Source organism: Lineus longissimus, chromosome 14, assembly GCF_910592395.1.
Source record: "Lineus longissimus chromosome 14, tnLinLong1.2, whole genome shotgun sequence".
NCBI classification, from domain to species: Eukaryota; Metazoa; Nemertea; class Pilidiophora; order Heteronemertea; family Lineidae; genus Lineus; species Lineus longissimus.
The window spans coordinates 1,942,894-1,962,523 of NC_088321.1; positions in this window are offsets into that span (position 1 = coordinate 1,942,894).

The following is a 19,630-nucleotide window of genomic DNA, read 5'->3' on the forward strand; positions in this document are numbered from 1 at the left end:
CTGTTCCGCGAACGAAAACGAAAACGAGGTGAGTTTGTCTGTGGATGACGTCACAAAGTCATGTTGATTATTTTGTTTTATTGTTCCTAGGCATAGCAGACGGTAAATTCACATGGTTTCTCGGATGAGAGGCAAAGCGATAATGATCGTCAATATGTAATTTTTTCTTGTTTTCTTTCTAGTTCTCGGAGATCGCAAATCTGAACCTCGAAAGTCCAAACCTCTCTATATGATGTCTTAAAGTGATACTATGATGTGATTTACAACTTTGCGGAAATACGTCCGTTTTTAATTGTTGATCACAAATGTACGGCTCAAATTTTCCATTTTTGGTTAGATTTATTATAAAATCGCTGAATGTAAACCACCGCGACCGCGAACATGTTCATGTTGTGACGTTATCAACGAAACGGCATCGAAGCGAGCCGTCCGGGCGGGATTAAACCATCAATTTCTAGAAAATGTGCATTTCGATTCGAAAACCTTACCGATTTATGAGAAAGTGACGTAGTCATTTGTCAAAAACAGCTAAACCATTATATGGTGAAATTTGACACAAGTTACCCTTTTTAAGTGTCCTCCACACCCGGCGGAGCCACCTATTGAATAGCAAAGAAACTACAATGTATCATGGTCGTGGTAATGTTACACTCATGATGCAGTGGATCGGACAGGTCGCTTTGTGACCGGCAGCCATTTTGGTTCAAATTTTGCTGAGTCATTGGAGGAATATTGCTAATTATTTGGCGTTGTAAGAAACGGAATCAGCGCCTCTAGTGTCAAGATGGCCTTCTCTGAAGTTTTCCCCAAAATATTCCACACAACCGAATCATCCTCGGTATAAATAGCGTTATACACCTAATAGTTGCTTTTACACGAGGACGGTTTTAGCCCTCCTCACCTCGAGCCACTTGAAGCCGGATCACCTGTAACTGGCTTTGCGCTGTCTACACGGAGACGGATCAAATCGCCGGCCCCAGGTCAGTTCAGGCCACTTAAACCACTAACCCGTCGCATGGTGGCGCGTGTTTTCATGAACTGCTATATACTGCACTACTCGATTTTAGTACCGTGCGCAAAGATCGGTTCTACACAAGAGATTAAGCGTCTTGATCAAGTGACTCGAGACTGCAGTGCTAACGCGCCTCGGGTCAGGTCACTTGGAGACGGTTCTGATTTCGTTCTACACGGTAAAAATTATCCTGACCCGCCTCGAGCTGGCTCGAAGCCGGTTCCAACTGTCCTCGTGTAGAAAGGCCTATCGACTCCCTATCCATTTTTCGTACCGGTATACATGATTATTAACATACACGAAATATCATAATTCACAAGAGACAGAGTGCAAAAATATGTTTAACTTTAGAAACGGAGATACTAATTTAACTCTGCAAATCCGAAAAATATCGGAAAGGCCCGAAGACTGAAAACCTCGGAAAATCTCCGAAAAATTTACATGACAACCAGTCCATGCATAGCATTCCGCGAAGATGACGTCACTGCAGCTCCTGCCCTCTATTTCCCCATCGCTGAATTACAGGCAATGTCGGACAAACATGCGGTTTCGTAATGGATTCAGGCTTTCTAACTAGGGCAGTTAGATTCAATCTGGCACATGTCCGAGTGTTGGTAATACTACATAACTGTTCTGAATATTTCTCTCTCTGACTCTATGGTATCATTCATGCTAAAAACAATGCAGGGTCAAAGATAATTGACTTTGAAATAAGCTCAAATGCGTAGAAATAAGTGTCACGACTGTCACGTGACTAAAACGTCAGCAATATCTTATGCAAATGACCTTGTGAGCTATAAATAGTAACTTCGCGGAATGCTATTGCACCATCATATATTGTTTTTTCAAAAAGTTTAACCCTTTGGGTGCCGGCCGCTTATGCAACCAATGCGCCGATGCCTTTTGATGCAAATTAGTCAGTGTTCACTAATCAAACTTAGTGAGACCGTTATCTTGACATAGTGAGACCTTGAATTTTTTTCTGGATCTGCAGTTTCTGGTTTTACATCCTACCTACCTATGACGTCACTACATTGATAATCTCTTGTCTACAGCCTATACTCATCTTTACGACATCACAAACCATCAGCGTAGTATTAAAACAAATCAACTACCTTGGGGCGTAATAAATACCTGAGAAATACGCCAAAGTAATGTACAAAAACGCCACTAGGGGGCGTTAACAAAATTACCTGAGACTGGTACGGAAGAGAACCTGAAAGTTCTTGAATCAATCTTCAACCTCGTTCCCAGTTGACCTTCAGCTGCTTGACTCAATGCAGACTTGCATGTCATTATTCACAAAGGAACGAGATTGGCTGATCTTAGCTGCTCAGGAAATCATGGCGTATGTCTATTAAGAAATGGTGAATTGCAAATGATATGAAAAATACCGGATTTTTTTGGCAATTTTTCAAAACACCTAAACACGGAAATTTTGCAAACCGTTGGAAAAAGCAATTTCCAAATTATTTTCATATAATCCGAAAAATGAATTAATAAACTGGAACTATTTTGTAATTTCCAATTACAAATGTAAGCATTTGCTTCTTTCCGAAGCAGATACTTTTCCGAGGAATTCCGTGTTTTTTTCTGTCTCCCATCATTAGTTTTCACTCCTTTCATTTTCCGACTAATTTCGATCACCAGTCTTACTTGATTCGTCTATCAATTCAGCTTCTACGATATCTATTTCTACCACACTTATGTATATAATTGGCACGCTATCCCGGGCAAGACGAACACTATATAAATATATGCAAATTAAGCTACCATTATGCAAATTTATGCAAGTCAGGTGACCATTATGCAAATCTATTCAGAATATCAACAATTTGAATTTTCAACATTCACAAACTGACAAAACTTACAACATTTTCATAAAGTTAACAACGTTTAAACTGTGTCCAGAAAGTTTTGCAAACGAAGAGGGGAATTCCAAAGCTACGATAATTTCAAAATAGGGCATACCCAAATGGGTTATATAAGTCAGCATAGGTGTAAAATCGCAATGAAGAATCCTCCGTAGCCTGTGATTATTTTTGGGTCACAAAACTCAATGGACGCAGCGACCGTTTATTAATCCCAGATTATGGATAGATAGTGCATTTGGCAAAGTCAGGGAAAAATCGGAAATAATTTGAAAGTAATCAGATTTACGAATGTCCCAAATTGTGATTTGTTTACCTTTTATCGCGAAATTATGTGGTTTTCCACAATTTTTTTATTTCATGATATAAATATCGGAAAATCGGAAATAATTTGAAAGTAATCAGATTTATGAATGTCCCAAATAAGTGATTTTTTACCTTTTATCGCGAAATTATGTGGTTTTTTTCACAATTTTTTTATTACATGATCTGAATATTTCCTCTTTTTCCCCTCGTTTGGAATGCACGGGAGATCAGGAAAAAAACCCAGGATAAACAAACTCTTGTAGCAAGCTGCCAAAAGGATAACCTCGTCCATAGGAATGTGGCATGAACATTCACTCTGCTATCAACATATGTTTCAGGTACCTGGATACAGGAATATTCAAAGTTTGCTTTTGAGATGACGCGGATGAAGTTATCAACATCACGCAAAGGCGGTAAAAAGTTTGAAATTGTGATTGAATTGAATATTTGCTATTTTGTTGATACGTCCTAGATACAAATTTCAGCATTACCGCTGTGTGGACTGATATACAAGTACACTGTACATGTACTATGAAGAACAAGTTTCAGCAAATTCGTCTGCATGATAACTTGACTATGGCATTGTGTATAACTGCATTTCTGTTTTAACATTCAGTGTTAGAATCAGTTTTGTGTGTCTTAGAGGTGTTTCAGTAATTAGGCATACTAACTGTTTGACAAATACAGTGGAACCTCGATTAGCGAACACCTCTTTATAAGGACACTCTCTCCAATAAGGACACAAGTTAAGCACCAAAATTGGTTCCTTTCAATTTGTCCCCGCTAATCAGGACACCTCTCTATTAAGGACAGCATTTGTCAGTCCCGAGGGTGTCCTTAATACAGAGGTTCTACTGTAAATGGTACATGTACACATAATAGTATTCTATCTTCCTTTCAAAAATATATACACGTGGTATTATTTGATAACAGATATTTTTGATTATACATGTTACGGTTTATATTGTGCATCGTTAACAATACACGTGGAAAGCACTGTCGATAGAACTACAACTTGATTATAAGACAATGATACATGTACATGTATAACATGCTGACCCGTTCGAGGTTTATTCCCGATAATCACAAATTTCATAATTCATCCACAACGCCTTGTTAATGGGTGATATGAATAAAGACTAGCAAATGCTTTTATCTAAATCTCCATGTACATTTACACTAGGCCTTCCAGTACAAAACCGGAGTAAAAGCATTTGCTAGTCTTTATTCATATCACCCATTGTTTATGAAGTTCGTATCACGACGTAAATTTTTCTATGAAGATCGTATCACGACGTCATTTTCTATGAAGATCGTATCACGACGTCAATTTTCTATGAAGTTCGTATCACGACGTCAACTTTTCTATGAAGTTCGTATCACGACGTCAATTTTCTATGAAGTTCGTATCACGACGTCAATTTTCTATGAAGTTCGTATCACGACGTCAATTTTCTATGAAGTTCGTATCACGACGTCAACTTTTCTATGAAGTTCGTATCACGACGTCAATTTTCTATGAAGTTCGTATCACGACGTCAATTTTCTATGAAGTTCGTATCACGACGTCAATTTTCTATGAAGTTTCATCTTTTGAATTCATTCAGCCGATTTCAATGAGGTTTCACAATTCCTACCCTTTATGGAACTTCTTAATTCGTTAATTAAGTTTCAGATTTTTCCCCGCAAATAACGAAGTTCAAAATTTCATAATATATAGTGAAATTTCGTAATTCTGTCACTGAGTTTATAATTACTGCAGAAAGTTCGTTATAACCACTTTACAAAGCGGTCAGATATGAAGTCGCAATAAACTACTGATACGATGATATATAGGACATTTATGAATGTCTACTTGATAATTTAGGCAAAATGCTAGAGATCACAATTAGCGCTTTTATGGTCTTGATGATGTTTGAATTACCCAGCAGGTGGCGCAATTCAAAAGCGCCATCATACGGCAATGGTGCAAATGATGGAATAGGTGATATGCAGCCCAACAGATAGATGTCAGCACTGTTGCATAACGTTGTGGTTACAGTACAATGTCTACAGAAGCAAATGCTATGTATCTGCTCGTGTCCCTGAGATTGAAATGGAACCGACGTTTATTCAACGCAATTTACCAGATTGTACATTGATCTGTTTGGAAATCTGATTACTCAAGATTCACCTTTATAAAGTCAGTTGATTACTCAAGATTCACCTTTATATAGTCAGTTGTTTTTAGGCATAAGCATCCGCAGTACAAATATGCAATGTGCTGTTTAAAGCCATTATATCGTAACTCACATTTCTGATTTAAATTGTCTTCAAGATTTGTATTTTGGCGGATGAAGTTTTTTCTCGGTTTTTCCAGTCAAAATTTTCGCGATTTACAGATAATTCGCGAAAAACAGCGAAAATAATACGTGCTCTTCCATCCTGTTACGCAAGAAGTGTACCTTCGGCCGAATGTAGCCGTGCAGTGCCGCGGCCGCTGTCTCGACCACACTGGGCTTCTGGGCAGCCTTTCAGAGAGTCAGCTCTCCGATTTCGCCGCGGGGCCATTCGTGGCAGTACACGGCGATCAACTTCCCGTTGACCTGGGTTCGGTGACTCGGGAAGCTCCCCACCCCAGCCCCGAGAACGTCTGCCTCGGTGTCTACGAAGCACCCACGATTTCGCATCATCTCGGGACTCGGCAAGATGATGACCAAATGTCAACACTCCTCCCGTTCTTCCCTGATAAGTACAATGTTTTTTTTCATATTTGAACCATCCTTAACGGACACCTAGGTCAGCAGGTCACCCTCTCTAAAAGGGACAGTGTTATTGATTCCAAACAGGTCGTTACTATTCAATTTGACCTCTGTAATCAGGACACCCCTCTATCAAGGACAGCATTTGTCCGGATGGTGTCCTTGATAGAGAGGTTCTACTATATACGAGAAATACAATCTGATAAACTGCCTTGAAATTAACTATGTTGTGTTAAACAATAAGGATGGTATTTAAGTTGTAATCATGTGACGTCACACGGTGACGTCATAGGATGTGGCGACACAAATACATGACTGATGTATTGATGATATAGCTAAGTGCCTTTAAGCGCGAAATATGACACAATGGCAAAAGGCGTGGCCTATGACCTCAGGTTTATAATCAACTATCAATGCAAACTGTACCATATTGTAACGACTCGATTTATGTGATGTTGGCTTCAGAATCCCAGCATCAGCACAAATACTTCTAAAGCTAATCTACGTCAGTACATGTACATAATTATTGTTTTGATTTGCTTCGTCCACCTTCAGCCCTTCAATCAATGCGGCGACTTCGTATTCAGTAATACCGTAAAGGGTTAATTCCCTTTACACAAATACCAGCTATAGACCCTTTGGAATGACGTCACGATGTCGGCCATGTTGGGGGCCAGATATAACGTGATGACGTCACGATGTCGGCCATGTTTGGGGCCAGATATAACGTGATGACGTCGGCTTTCTTCTTTTCAGGACTTCGCGTCAGGACTCGCGCAAAGCATCACAACATAGCGTGGCGCTCGTGACCGCACTGTTCGCGGCCATCTTGGGGGGCATTGTGACGCATATTGCAAAGCGTCTATATCCCATGCCCAAGTTGTCCCTTTAAGGTCAGCACATCAATAGCTCCAATCTGTACGTAAAAGTCGATATACAGTATCGTCATCCACGTGCCACGTAACACAACTAGAATTTCCTCAGTGCCCTTATCCTTCCATCCAATCAAGCTCGTGTTCTCCCTCGGCACTTCCAGTGCAGCTGTACCAATTCCATAGCAATACTCAGCAGCCTTAGGGCAAGGCAACGCGAGACCCTACGTTGCCATGGAGACGACGAGAAACAAATAGCAAGATGGCCGATGTTATGATGAGAGATGATTTTCCATTGGTGAAATGGTGTCTGACATTCCTTGTTCGAATGAAAATAAAATCGAAAGCACATTGGACTTTGATGTCCATCTACAGGCATACTATCAAGTATATAATCCATAAGGTTGACTACTTTTTTTTTAAAGGGTCACTCGATTCTTGATTCCAAAATGTTCACTAGAACATTGATTTCCTTCGTCAAGCAGATCTCCTTATTCATGAAATGGCCGGTTCCGACAAGGTTTACAGAGAATATTGGGGTGTTACCATGATGAGCCGTGAATTTCCCAAGAAATGCCAAAAAGCATTTTTATACATGACTTTTTTTCTTTCCAAATCAATCTGGCAAGATTTGTCATTAAAATATTCGTGTGTTTTTCACTATAGGATTCAAGGTCACGTGCATTATCGTCTGCTTGTTCGTCTGTGGCGTGGCTTGAGATGATTCCCTGTGGATATCCAATATTGACCGAACCCAAAATCAATATTCCTCAGATCTCTGGCTCATCTCAATTTAGCATAATATTTCCATAGCAGCAAAACCGAAATGCCAGCACACCGGCAGAATTTCTTGTCATGTTTTGAACGAATTCCAATCAGTATCTTTTTAAGCGAGGTCGCTCGGTGGCCGGTAGACTGATCTCAATTTGACAAATGTCCCCATGGCAAACAGCATAGCCGAAATATTAGCATATTGCACTGGCAGGGCTCCTGGTCACGTTTGAACAAACCAAGTCGATATATCGTTACGTTGCTCCAAGATCAGTAGACTGTTTCACCATAAGTATTGGAAAATTCTGATCACATATCATCTTCGCGCAATCCCAAATGAATAAATAGTCTTACTTAATCTAATAGGCAGTGACACATACGCAAGCCCAGCTTAGACAAAACCTTATAACCCATTTATGCATTTCCGGCGTATTCAGTCGAGACTGAAGTAATTTGGAAGCAGAATTGAAGACCCGTGTAGTTTTGCAGTACCGACACATGACCGAATCTCTGCACTGCAAACATCTTCTACGCATCAATCATTCAGAAATGGCAGCCGCATCAACTAAATTCCGTTGTAGGTACTAAACTAACCCATCGATTCTTGTCAATTCTTCACCGAAACAATTACCCCGTCGTAATTCAAAACCTTTGAAGCTTCTTCACGCCAGTGACGTTTATATTTCCTTGTGAATGTCCTCACATTACATGTATTTTAAGACTTCATCTGTTTTTTAAAATTTCCTTCGAAATGGGGTCTGAAATTTTAACTGGCACATGGCCCGGTCACCATTGATGCAGCAAGCACAACGCACTAACCTACTATTCTGTCCCATGTCCACAATTGCTGTCTTTCGCTCACATTGCTGTACTCTCTAATCAAACTCGCACAGTGCCGAAATTCAAAAATTGAAAAGGAACGAAATCAGCGCCTCTAGTGTCAAGATATCTCCCTAATATGTTATTGCACCTGTATTACAGTAAAGTATCTCTTTCAGTATTTCAAATTTCATTCACTTATGAATGCCGTTGTTTCACCCTCCTGCGTCATGTCCAGGCATCTGACCAGGATCATTTTCTTCCAAGCACCGTGTATTCTACGTTGTCATGGTAGTGCAACCTTTTTCGGCAACAGCTGTCGTCATAACACTTCAAATTACAACTTCACTTATAAATAAAAGCCTCCTAAACGATTCCGAGATCAGTCAAATAGTCAAACTGGCGATGCCTCAACTATTTGCCTATTGCATTTCCTTTAAAAACCTTTTCATTTTTTCGATATCAAAGTAATTTGTCTGACAGGAGTCGTTTCTACTCCAAGTGTCTTTCAGCTAGGTCCTCCATCGTTCAAGTTCGTTTTTATGCAAGTTCTTTTCCGATAATCCTCCTCCCTTTTCACGGAGACCGTCCTCCCTGTTTTTCTTTGGACTTGTGATTCACTTAATTCATACTTTGTCAAATTAACGGAGACTACTCTTCTTTTACGGGCCATCAAAGACATCACGGCCGTCAGACAGCCTGTCTTATTTTCTTGATGTCATTCTGATCTCTATCTGGATCGATTTCAGTATCTCGGCCTGTATGCAACACTAAGATGATCTTTACATCGATTTGGCCTTATTTTCTCGTCTGTTGTTCCATTTGCAGTACGAGGTTCGCAGCTGATGTCTTCTTCGAATGACAATGGTCGAATTTCAGACGAGGTTCGCAGCTGATGTCTTCTTCGAATGACAATGGTCGAATTTCAGACGAGGTTCGCAGCTGATGTCTTCTTCGAATGACAATGGTCGAATTTCAGACGAGGTTCGCAGCTGATGGCTTCTCGGAATGGCATTGGTGAGATAATCTCGTCTGCCATTTTTATACGCAAGACAGTCCCGCAGAAAAGGGTTGCATTTGTCCGATTGGTTGACTTATACCAGTGTTCTCAGGATGGTTTGGACCCATGCTAAAGAAATCAAGATGACCGCGGAACTGACTGTTGCGAGGGAAGCTGTGCACGTGACTGGTGTAACTCTCGGGCATGCGTACTCATCCGCCGCCATCTTGGATGAATAGGAATCCTCACCAGCTATTTTTAGTTTTCGATACTTCCGAGGATTCTCGCAAGTCCCCGGCATATCGATGATGTTATTTTTCGTCAACCTGTACAACTCGCACGTGCAGTTGATCGGAGAGCCCTCTATCGGTATGTAGGCCTTTGAATAAATGCAAGGTTCTGGAAGAAAGTCTATCTTGGTCAATTCCGTGTTATTCAGAAGAATATTAAAGGTAACATTCACTATAGTGGCAGCGCGCACCCGATCATCAAAAGTCCCGGATTCGATTTTTTTTATCGGGTTTCCAGAAAAGTCCATGTAGAATAGTAACTTAGGCAACGCATCAATGACTTCCTTTGCGATCTCTCGAAGTAGATTCTTCCCGAAATCGAGTCTTTTCAGATTGGGCATCTTCTCAAGCAGTTTCAGCGGGATTTTCCTCAAGAATAATTTGAACAGACTTAGCCGTTGGAGGTCGCCTAACCCGTCAAACATTTTATCATTGAAAACGAGCGGGTTGCCACCGCCGATGTAAAGTTCCTCTAATTTCTTGGCATTTTTGAATGTATCCTTTGGAATTTTCGTCAGATTATTGTTCTCCAAGTCTAATATCTTTAAATTCGGAATATCGCCGAATAATTCCGGAATTGCATTCAAACAACAGTTTTTACATAAAATAGAGTCAACGGATTCGACGCCCCTAAAAGTTGCCTGGTCAAACGTTTTCAAAGGATTGTTGTTAAATTTGATCCATCCGATTTTTATGCCTGCGAAATTCCCTGCTGGAAGCGCCTTCAGGCGGTTCCAACTCAAATCAATCCCGCCGATTCTCGTGCGCGTGATTTGCTCAAATCTCGGGAGTCTCGCGAGGTTTCTGTAACTGCAATTTATCATTTGTTCCTCTTCCCCCGTGTTAAGAGTTTTTATGAAACAGTCACACGGAAACTTTGGTGGACAATTAAAACCTGACGTCACCATTACCAACGTGACGACAACCACCCAAAGGAGCCATTGTTCCAACCTCGCCGCCATCTTCCAATCTTGCCTGGCTCCGAGGTCACATTCAGGGAACTCTCGTTCGATCTCCTCTTACCAATAAAAAGCGTCTTCGTTCCGGCGTAGCCAGTCTGATGCGTAATTTATAGCCACCCTGCAAAGAGAAAAACGAAAAGTTTTTCATTAAAGGAATTTAAAGGGTCAACTTTGGGCACGAGATATGTGAGTTTTTGCTGCAGGACCTTACTTCTCCAAATAATCTACCTGGGTTTTATGTCGGAGTTTTCCTTCTCCTAGACTGGTTGCCAGTTATCAAAATTTATATCTGTAGACTTGCCACAGCAAATATATTTTCAATACCTCTCCAAATATGGACTTGGCAGTTAAAAACATACTCGCGTCTAATTGATAGGTCTGGGTCCTCCAACCTATGAATATTCAATGGTGGTCTTTTCTGTAAATGTACCCATCTTTTGCTTAAATAATTCAATCTCCAACCACTTGCAAACGTCGACAGTCCTTAATTAGCTAATTAAAAATCGACACACGACAGACGTGCTACACAACGAGATGAGGTAATTAGGTAAGGAGAAATCGATTGAAGTTTTTATCCACTTGGAGCAATTCCTGAGGATGCTGATGAGAGAATTCATTAAGAATTTCCAGGCGATCCTTTAAACACTGTTTAAAGGACCATTTGCATTATTAAGGGCAATATTACGCAGCTGTCGGCTGCCTAGCCACCCCTCAGTCAACATAAGTAGTTTCCATCAAAAAATTGCACAAAAAAGGAAAAATTCAAAATCTGACTGAATTATTGCGCTTTTCCGAAACCTTATTGGTGACTTCGTTTAACTTTATCTTGCCTACCGAGTGCGGCCTTTAGAGTCCCTTTAAAGGGACAACTTTGGCGTTTTAGCTACCTGGCCGGGAGGATAATGACTCTGCGCCGCCACCATGCGCCGCCACCAGTAGTATCACACAGATGCTGAATTCTAATAATGATTTTGGACAGCGTTGCGGGGCAGTTTTGGACACGGATGTGAATTTCAGGCAGTCCTACGGTTACACCCCATTCTATTATTTATTACAAGGACTTTTCAATTATCCTGTTTGGAGAAGTCACGGCCCTGCAGGAAGCCATTTTTATAATGAAAAAACCAACATATGCCGTTCTCTTATAACGATTTTCACCAGTGTTGAAAGACAGTTCTGGGCATGGCTTGCGAATTTCAAACAGGCCTAAGTTTACACCCCATTCTTGTGCATTTGTTATTGCAGTTCAATGACTTTTCAATTATCCTGTATGGAGAAGTCACGGTCCTGGTGGAAGCCATTCTTGTATGAAAAACCAACATATCTCATACCCAAGTTGTCCCTTTAAGAATTATGGTCACGTTGCTTAGAAACGAATAAACATTGTGCGCTATCGTGCTGATTTTGAATGGGAATTTTATGGCGATTAACACGACCTTGCTATCACAGTATGACACGACTGTTGAGGATATATCACAAATAAATGGATGGCTCAGTTGTTTGCTATCCTGCGAGGCAAATGCTTACTTGAAGTATGTAATAAATTTTTGATTGATGGCAGACTGTAAAGTGATAAAAACACATGGAATGTTGTTTATTATCGATGGTTTTTTACCAAACCTCGTTTTATGTCTGTAACACTCCTTCTTTGATACTTTCCCTGTAATAGCATTCCGCGAAGATGTCGTCACTGCAGCTGCTGCCCTCTATTTCTCCATCGCTGAATTACAGGCAATGTCGGACAAACATGCGGTTTCGTAATGGATTCAGGCTTTCTAACTAGGGCAGTTAGATTCAATCTGGCACATGTCCGAGTGTTGGAAATACTACATAATTGTTCTGAATATTTCTCTCTCTGACTCTATGGTATCATTCATGCTAAAAACAATGCAGGGTCAAAGATAATTGACTTTGAAATAAGTTCAAATGCGTAGAAATAAGGGAATTCGTTTATGGCCCAGTGGTTGGCGCGTTGGACCCTGAGTGGTAGTTAAGCAACGTCGAGCGCGGTCAACCTTTGGATCGGTGACCGGCGCGTACAATACTTTAGTGTTACAATACTGTTGATTTTCTGTTTTCTGCATATAGTACTCGTCTTCCGACTAAACGGATCCGTACTATCCTTTTAGCTTTGATGTTTTCCAAATAGAACTAGTGATGTCACAATCCCCCGCTGACATCGATCTTCCTTCTGATATATCATATTTCTGTCAGTTGTAGGTGGACATGTCAAGATGAGGATTACCAACCTAGTCCCCAGAACATCCATGGCCGAGTACTGTAGGCGCATAAACAAGTGTTTTTACTCTACACTGAACCCCGGGGATAGGTTTATTCAGTGGAACCTCCCTTAGCGGACACCTCTCAATTAAGGACAACCTCTCTATTGAAGACACTAGTTTTGGTCCCAAATTGGTTGTTTCCATTCAAGAAGCTCCTGCCACCGTACGTCTCCAGGCGATACCTGGGGATCCTCAGGAGACATTTGTCTTCGGACCTCAGGGATCGCCCGGAGTCACAGGATGGGAGGAGCTCGGATATGTAAGCAGGGGCAAGTCCGTTTCTTGCATTGTCTTGAACTCTATACGTTCACGGATTGGTAGCCAAAGTAGACTTCTCATCACGGGGGTAATATGTTCACTTAATGCTAAATAAGATCAATGAAAACACAGGTGTTACATCAGTATTCTAAATTCATTTTGTAATCATCAGCGAAAGACGGAATGTAACGCGATACAATGCATTGTACAGTAAAAACAAACACAATGCATTGAAGAGTATGCATCGCCTCAGACACGCCTCTCGATCAAGTACACTGTTTTTCCTGGTCTCCGTGGGTGCAGCGCCTGACATTAGTGCCACAAGCATTTTGCTTAGGTGGTAATTAGTCGATATGTGAGCTGCCATAGATCTATAAAGCCAATTTGTAGACTTGAGATCAAAGACACATACAATTCTTTGACATCTAGTTATTTCGAACTGTGTGAAAAAAACCTGGGGAAAATACAGCTCTCGGACACATGTTGCGTTCAACCCACGGTGGCTGAAGGTATCGGCTTGCCTAAGAAAAATACGTGCTTACCTGGAGGAAATGACGACACAAAAGAAACAGACAAAATATTAGTTCATTTTGAGGGGCGTAAGGCCCGCATTTATTATTTTTATCCGATTGTACCCCTCCAACACTGTAATGGGAGAGCCTTGTTTCTATTGTGTTGCATTTACACGCCGTGTTTTTTTCGAGATAGACGGATAAAAATTGAAAGGCAGAGAATTTCAGTCAGTGAAAGTCTTTTATTATTCTCCTGTTTTCTAAAACGCCTCCATTTATAACGAACTGCAGTTTACAGAGTAAATGCATTATGCGCCTATACAAAGCCTCGTTTTGAGTTCGAAGAAAGTTGAAGTAACACCGTTTTGAATGCGATTGGCTGCAGATATAGGGTATGTTGGTCTGGGTCTGACCAGGTCCACACTGCTCAAGAAGACCCAAGGATAGCTTAGCTTAAAGACTGCGTTGTATGCTTTTCGACAGGCATAACAAAGCCTACCCCATCCCCACCACCAGATTTAGATGATCTGTTGATCAAGCCATCAGCAGCTGTGAACGCAGCGGACCATGTCATATCCTACTAACATCCGTCCGCCAAGGTTATCGGACTATTCGGTTGACACATATTGATCTGGGAGCTGGTCGCCTATTCAGGACGTCTACGATCAATGCTTGAAGCAGAACTGGTTTTGAATTGCATACGGCCAAGGCCAGGCCACAAGGAGAGAACTTGCATCTCGTAGTCAGGGTCAACTTACTAAATGTTTTGATTGTAGCAGACTGTAAATTTGTCAGTCGGGAACGTATCGTGAGGTTGCTGCTGCAAACCCCGCCGCCATTTGGGGTGCATTCTATAGAGGGGCTTACTGGGGACGAGATTTGGGGAACCTGGGAACGAGGTGGACGTGTGTACCATCGACGTCGCCATATTGAAAAATAAACAATAACATGATCAAGAACAGTTAACATAACCATCATACGGTGATTGTGACGAAGTTGCGCAGAGTGAAACGGCCAAAATAGTTCTCCGCAATATGACCTTACAATTCGATATATGTGCGGTGTTTTCTCGTCATTGTGTTTAAGTGCTCAGGAAGTTGATAAAGAATGTTCGCAGCTGATTTTAACGTTTGAATAGTCTTTCTGAAGAAGATTTTGAAGCGAAGTCAAAAGAAATAGTTTTTGGCGCCAAAGACGTCGCCGTCACAAATGGCGGGTTTGCGCTGCTCTCGAGAATCGATGCGAAGTTGCGAGTGGTTTGGGGTGGACCAGCCGCCGGGGTACAGATGAAATAAGTGCCACGCATAACAAAATAATCTGATCTATTGCTTCATGATGCGAATATGACGTGTTAAATGGTAAGATGAATCTGTAAGCTAACACGAAGTGGAAGGCAATATAGGATCGATGCATCAAGCTATGGTATTATTTATGAGATTATTGTGCTATGAACGGAATATGATAGCAATCTTAAACTTGCACTACGTTTAGAGTGTATTTGTACAAGACACTATGGCACCAATAATCAAGTGCTCTTTTTATTCTAACTTAACATAGCGTTATCTCCTTCAGCTAAGCTGTTAGACTTAACGCCAAGTTAAGCTAACGCTAGCGTTAGCGACAAAACGTGTTTTGAACAATCGGGCCCTGGCCTATGTCGCTGATAAACCTGGCTCTCGTCTCTTGTTATTCTGTTGACCCCCAAAGCATGACTCCGTTGATGCACGGTATGGCCATGTGGCCAGCCTCTCCGTGTCCCAGAGTGAGGCACATGCTCTGGTATCTATCTTCTGCGCTGCACTGAACCCTCCCGGACAATTTCAGGGCAAGCCTATGATTACACCCCGTTCTAGTGCATTGTTATTGCAGTTCAATGACTTTTCAATTATCCTGTTTGGCGAAGTCACGGTCCTGTTGGAGCCGTTTTTGAATGAAAAACCAACATATCTCATGCCAAAGTTGTCCCTTTAAGTTGACTTTGATTTCACTCAGGCTCGTTTTAAAAAGTAGACTCTCTTAGATTTCTACTTTACTCACAAAGTCTACCAAATCTCCACCATAGTTACGTCCTCATCATCCACAGCTAACCATTACATCTCAATATGGTAATCGCATGCAAATTGTTCCCCCGGGGAGAATTATTCTTCCTCAGCCAAGTTAAATTGACCAAAGATTGAAATGAGCGATGTACGCCGTGTTGGGCAACATGGGTATTGGTGGAAGACCCATGGTTGTGGGTAAAGCAGGCTGGTCTCAGCTGGAGATTTCAGAAAGGGATGTTGGTTTCCTTTGGGTGTACAGTGGACTCTCCCTTAGACGACACCTCTCTATTAAGGACACTAGTGTTGGTCCCAAATGGGTTGTTTCCATTCAATTTGACCTCTCTTATCAGGACGCCTCTCTATTAAGGACAGCCTCTCTATTAAGGACACTAGTTTTGGTCCCAAATGGGTTGTTTCCATTCAATCTAACCTCTCTAATCAGGACACCTCTCTATTAAGGACAGCCTCTCTATTAAGGACACTAGTTTTGGTCCCAAATGGGTTGTTTCCATTCAATTTGACCTCTCTTATCAGGACACCTCTCTATTAAGGACAACCTCTCCATTAAGGACACTAGTTTTGGTCCCAAATGGGTTGTTTTCATTCAATTTGACCTCTCTAATCAGGACACCTCTCTATTAAGGACAACCTCTCTATTAAGGACACTAGTTTTGGTCCCAAATGGGTTGCTTCCATTCAATCTAACCTCTCTAATCAGGACACCTCTCTATAAAGGTCAGCATTTATCAGTCCCAACAGTGTCCTTAACAGAGATGTTTTACTGTGGCTACTGTATATCATCCGACAAATCATGTGACAGTAGATCATAGGGCTGTCCCCAAAGTACATGTAGGCTGATTTCGCTAGGGGGAATGTTATTGGTTTATTCATGGACAGGTTGGCATAATATAGATGTATGGCGTCAATAAAACAAATGTGCTTGATGGCTTTGTCAATTTTATGTGACAGCGATATAGATATATACCATTACTATTCAGACATGTTATTGCATTTCTGTTTGTCAATTTCATCTTCGAAATTGAGCTAAAAATTACCCTGGAGAATCAATTCCCCAGATTGCTGAGTCTCAGGCAGGCACTCCGGCTTACCGAGTCAACATTTCGTGGGAAAGGAAAAAACTCTTTAACTGAAGGGTCATTTCAACTATGTCCGGTGTTTCGAGGCCACTAAAGCCATGAAATACAGCCAATAAGTTGCTCCTTCCAATGCTTATCCATTTTCGGACAAGGTTTTCTCAACTTTTTGAAATACTTCAGAGAGTGATATATTCTGAAGTCCATATCTCAGCGTATCATTAAGAGATCCTCATGTATCAGACATCATTTTAACGATAACTTTGTGAAGAATAGGCCAGTGCCACGCAATAACGCATTTACCCAACAGCCTCATTTTGCCAGATCGGGTCCCAATAGTCTTCATCATGAGGAAATGAGGGGTTACTGTTCGGCTTTCCGGCCTTCTGAGAGGGAAAATTTTACTTTATTTATCGTCTTTACAACATTTTCGCTTTAAAGGGAGTCCAAAGACAGCACCTTTGTAGGCAAGATGAAGTTACACAAAGTCACCAATAGGGGTCTCTCTCATCAAATTACATCAAAATTGTTCCTGCTTGTATGAGGAATATTTTCAGTGGTGAATCAAACATGACCCGATGACCTTCCTGTGCATACTAGCCACCCAAAGATGGCCAATTTAACCCCTCTGCTGCTGCCTATACCCCCCCCCCCTTTTAAAAGAAACGCCACGTCTTACATGTAGGATATTCGTAATGTAATCGTTCTTGTCGCCACGACAAACAGACCCATTGAAGTCAATGCATGAATAAACGTATGGTAATTCGTGCAACCTTGTTCCCGGGGTATTCACTGTTGATATTTCCAGTTTCAATACATATATATATATGTTAACAAAGCGCTTGGGTACGGGAATGGAAACAGTACTGATAAATCCAGGGTTTTTCTCCCGACTCGAGTTCTAACTCCGCACAGATTTTGACCGATTGCCGCGTGTCGCTGTGTGGAGCCTGCCAGAGATGAAACATGATCTACAGTTGCCATTGGGTAATGTTGGAAAAGCTAGCTATCGATTGGCCGTCATCTGTATACGCCGCGGGTAGCAATTTACAAGGCACCATCGGAGCTTGCACGTGATTTGTTAACAAAATGGTGAGAGATCGTAAACAGACGACACTATAGCTCAGCCTCATTTCCAGGTATGCTAAATGCATTAGTCTGTCATTAGATTCCCATCAGTCAGACCCTGGTGACAAGGTTTATGAGATCTCGTGTTCATTCCGTAAGGATATTGTGTTATTTATTGCTAGATTTTAGCTTTACCCAATTTGTCGCTAAGCTTCCGAACATCTCAACTATTCTGTAAGGCAAGCTCGCGCTTCAATAGATACTCTATCAAGTAGTCATTCATCACTGAGAAAAAAGCTTCAAGGTTTGCAATTCAAGGGACGCCTTGGGCGTGGTATTCACCTGGCCAGGAGGATAATGACTCTGCTTGCCACCGTGCGCCGCCACCTGCAGTATCACACCAATGCTGAGTTCTAATTACAATGCATGATTTCAGCCAGTGTTGCGGGGCAGTTTTGGACACGGCATGTGAATTTTAGGCAGGCCTACGGTTACACCCCGTTCTATTGCATTGTTTATTGTAGTTCAATGACTTTTCAATCATCTTGTTCGGAGAAGTCACGGTCCCGGTGGAAGCCTTTTTGTATAAAAAAACCAACATATCTCCTCCACAAGTTGTCCCTTTAAGTGGTAGTAGGTCTTCTTCATTTTGCTTGTTGCCGTGTTTTTAAAAGCTCCTGGCGAGCAACAGCGAGATGATAAACAAATCTACGCCATACTAAAAATACACCGAGAAAGCCTCAGGCAGAATGGGTCTGCAGCAGCCCGCAAACCTAATTGCGATGTCAGCGGAACACCAACCTAATTACCAAGGTTTACATCATCCCACAGCCTATATACCAGGTCTTCATCAGCCAACCAACCTAATTGCCAGGCCTACAGCAGCCCACCATCCCAATTGCCAAGTCCACTGCACCCAGCCATGTGTGAATCTTAGCCGGACTGATTCACTTTCACGATCTCAATGATACATAAGAAGGTCTCAAATGACATCGTTAAGTGCTTTTTCGCATAAGAACTATGAATAGCCTTTCTCATATATCTCTTTTGAGCTTACACTCGAAAACAAATACATTCATCATTTGTCTGAATATCATCAGTCATGCTATCTCTCCGTATCACTAAAATACTTACTAAGTCACACAGATTTGTTCAATATGTATTAACAGATCTGGTCGACATCCACAGACGGCAACAGGTGATGATCTTCGGCTACGTCACATTTTTTCCGTCCCCAGGTACGCTGACGAGGAATTACAATGCTTGAAATGTACGCAATGTATTACACCACCACTTATCTATTAAGAAATGGAGAATTTTTTTCGCCAATCATAATATGGTTCATGCATCATGATAGCCCGGGGAAGAGTCCGAGACTGTGTGCACTTGGAACACATAGTGGGAAACGTTAGGGATTTGGGAATTGTCAATCCATCCAGGCGGTTGTGATCAATAAGTCACAATCCAGTAAATCCAGCATTCCAGTGATCCAGCTTTTTCGAATACCCGTCGTTGCTACGTCTGCAAGCCAAAGTCTGCCAAGAGGCTGAATCTATGTCTTAGTGTGAATCTCGACGATACAACTTTGGTGCATTGATTTGCATGTACTTTCAAGGGTTGATACGACATCTCAACTGATATCCTCATTTCCTGCTTAAAGGGTAACTCGTGTCAAATTTCACCATATAATGTTTTAGCTGTTTTTGACAATGACTACGTCAATTTCTCAT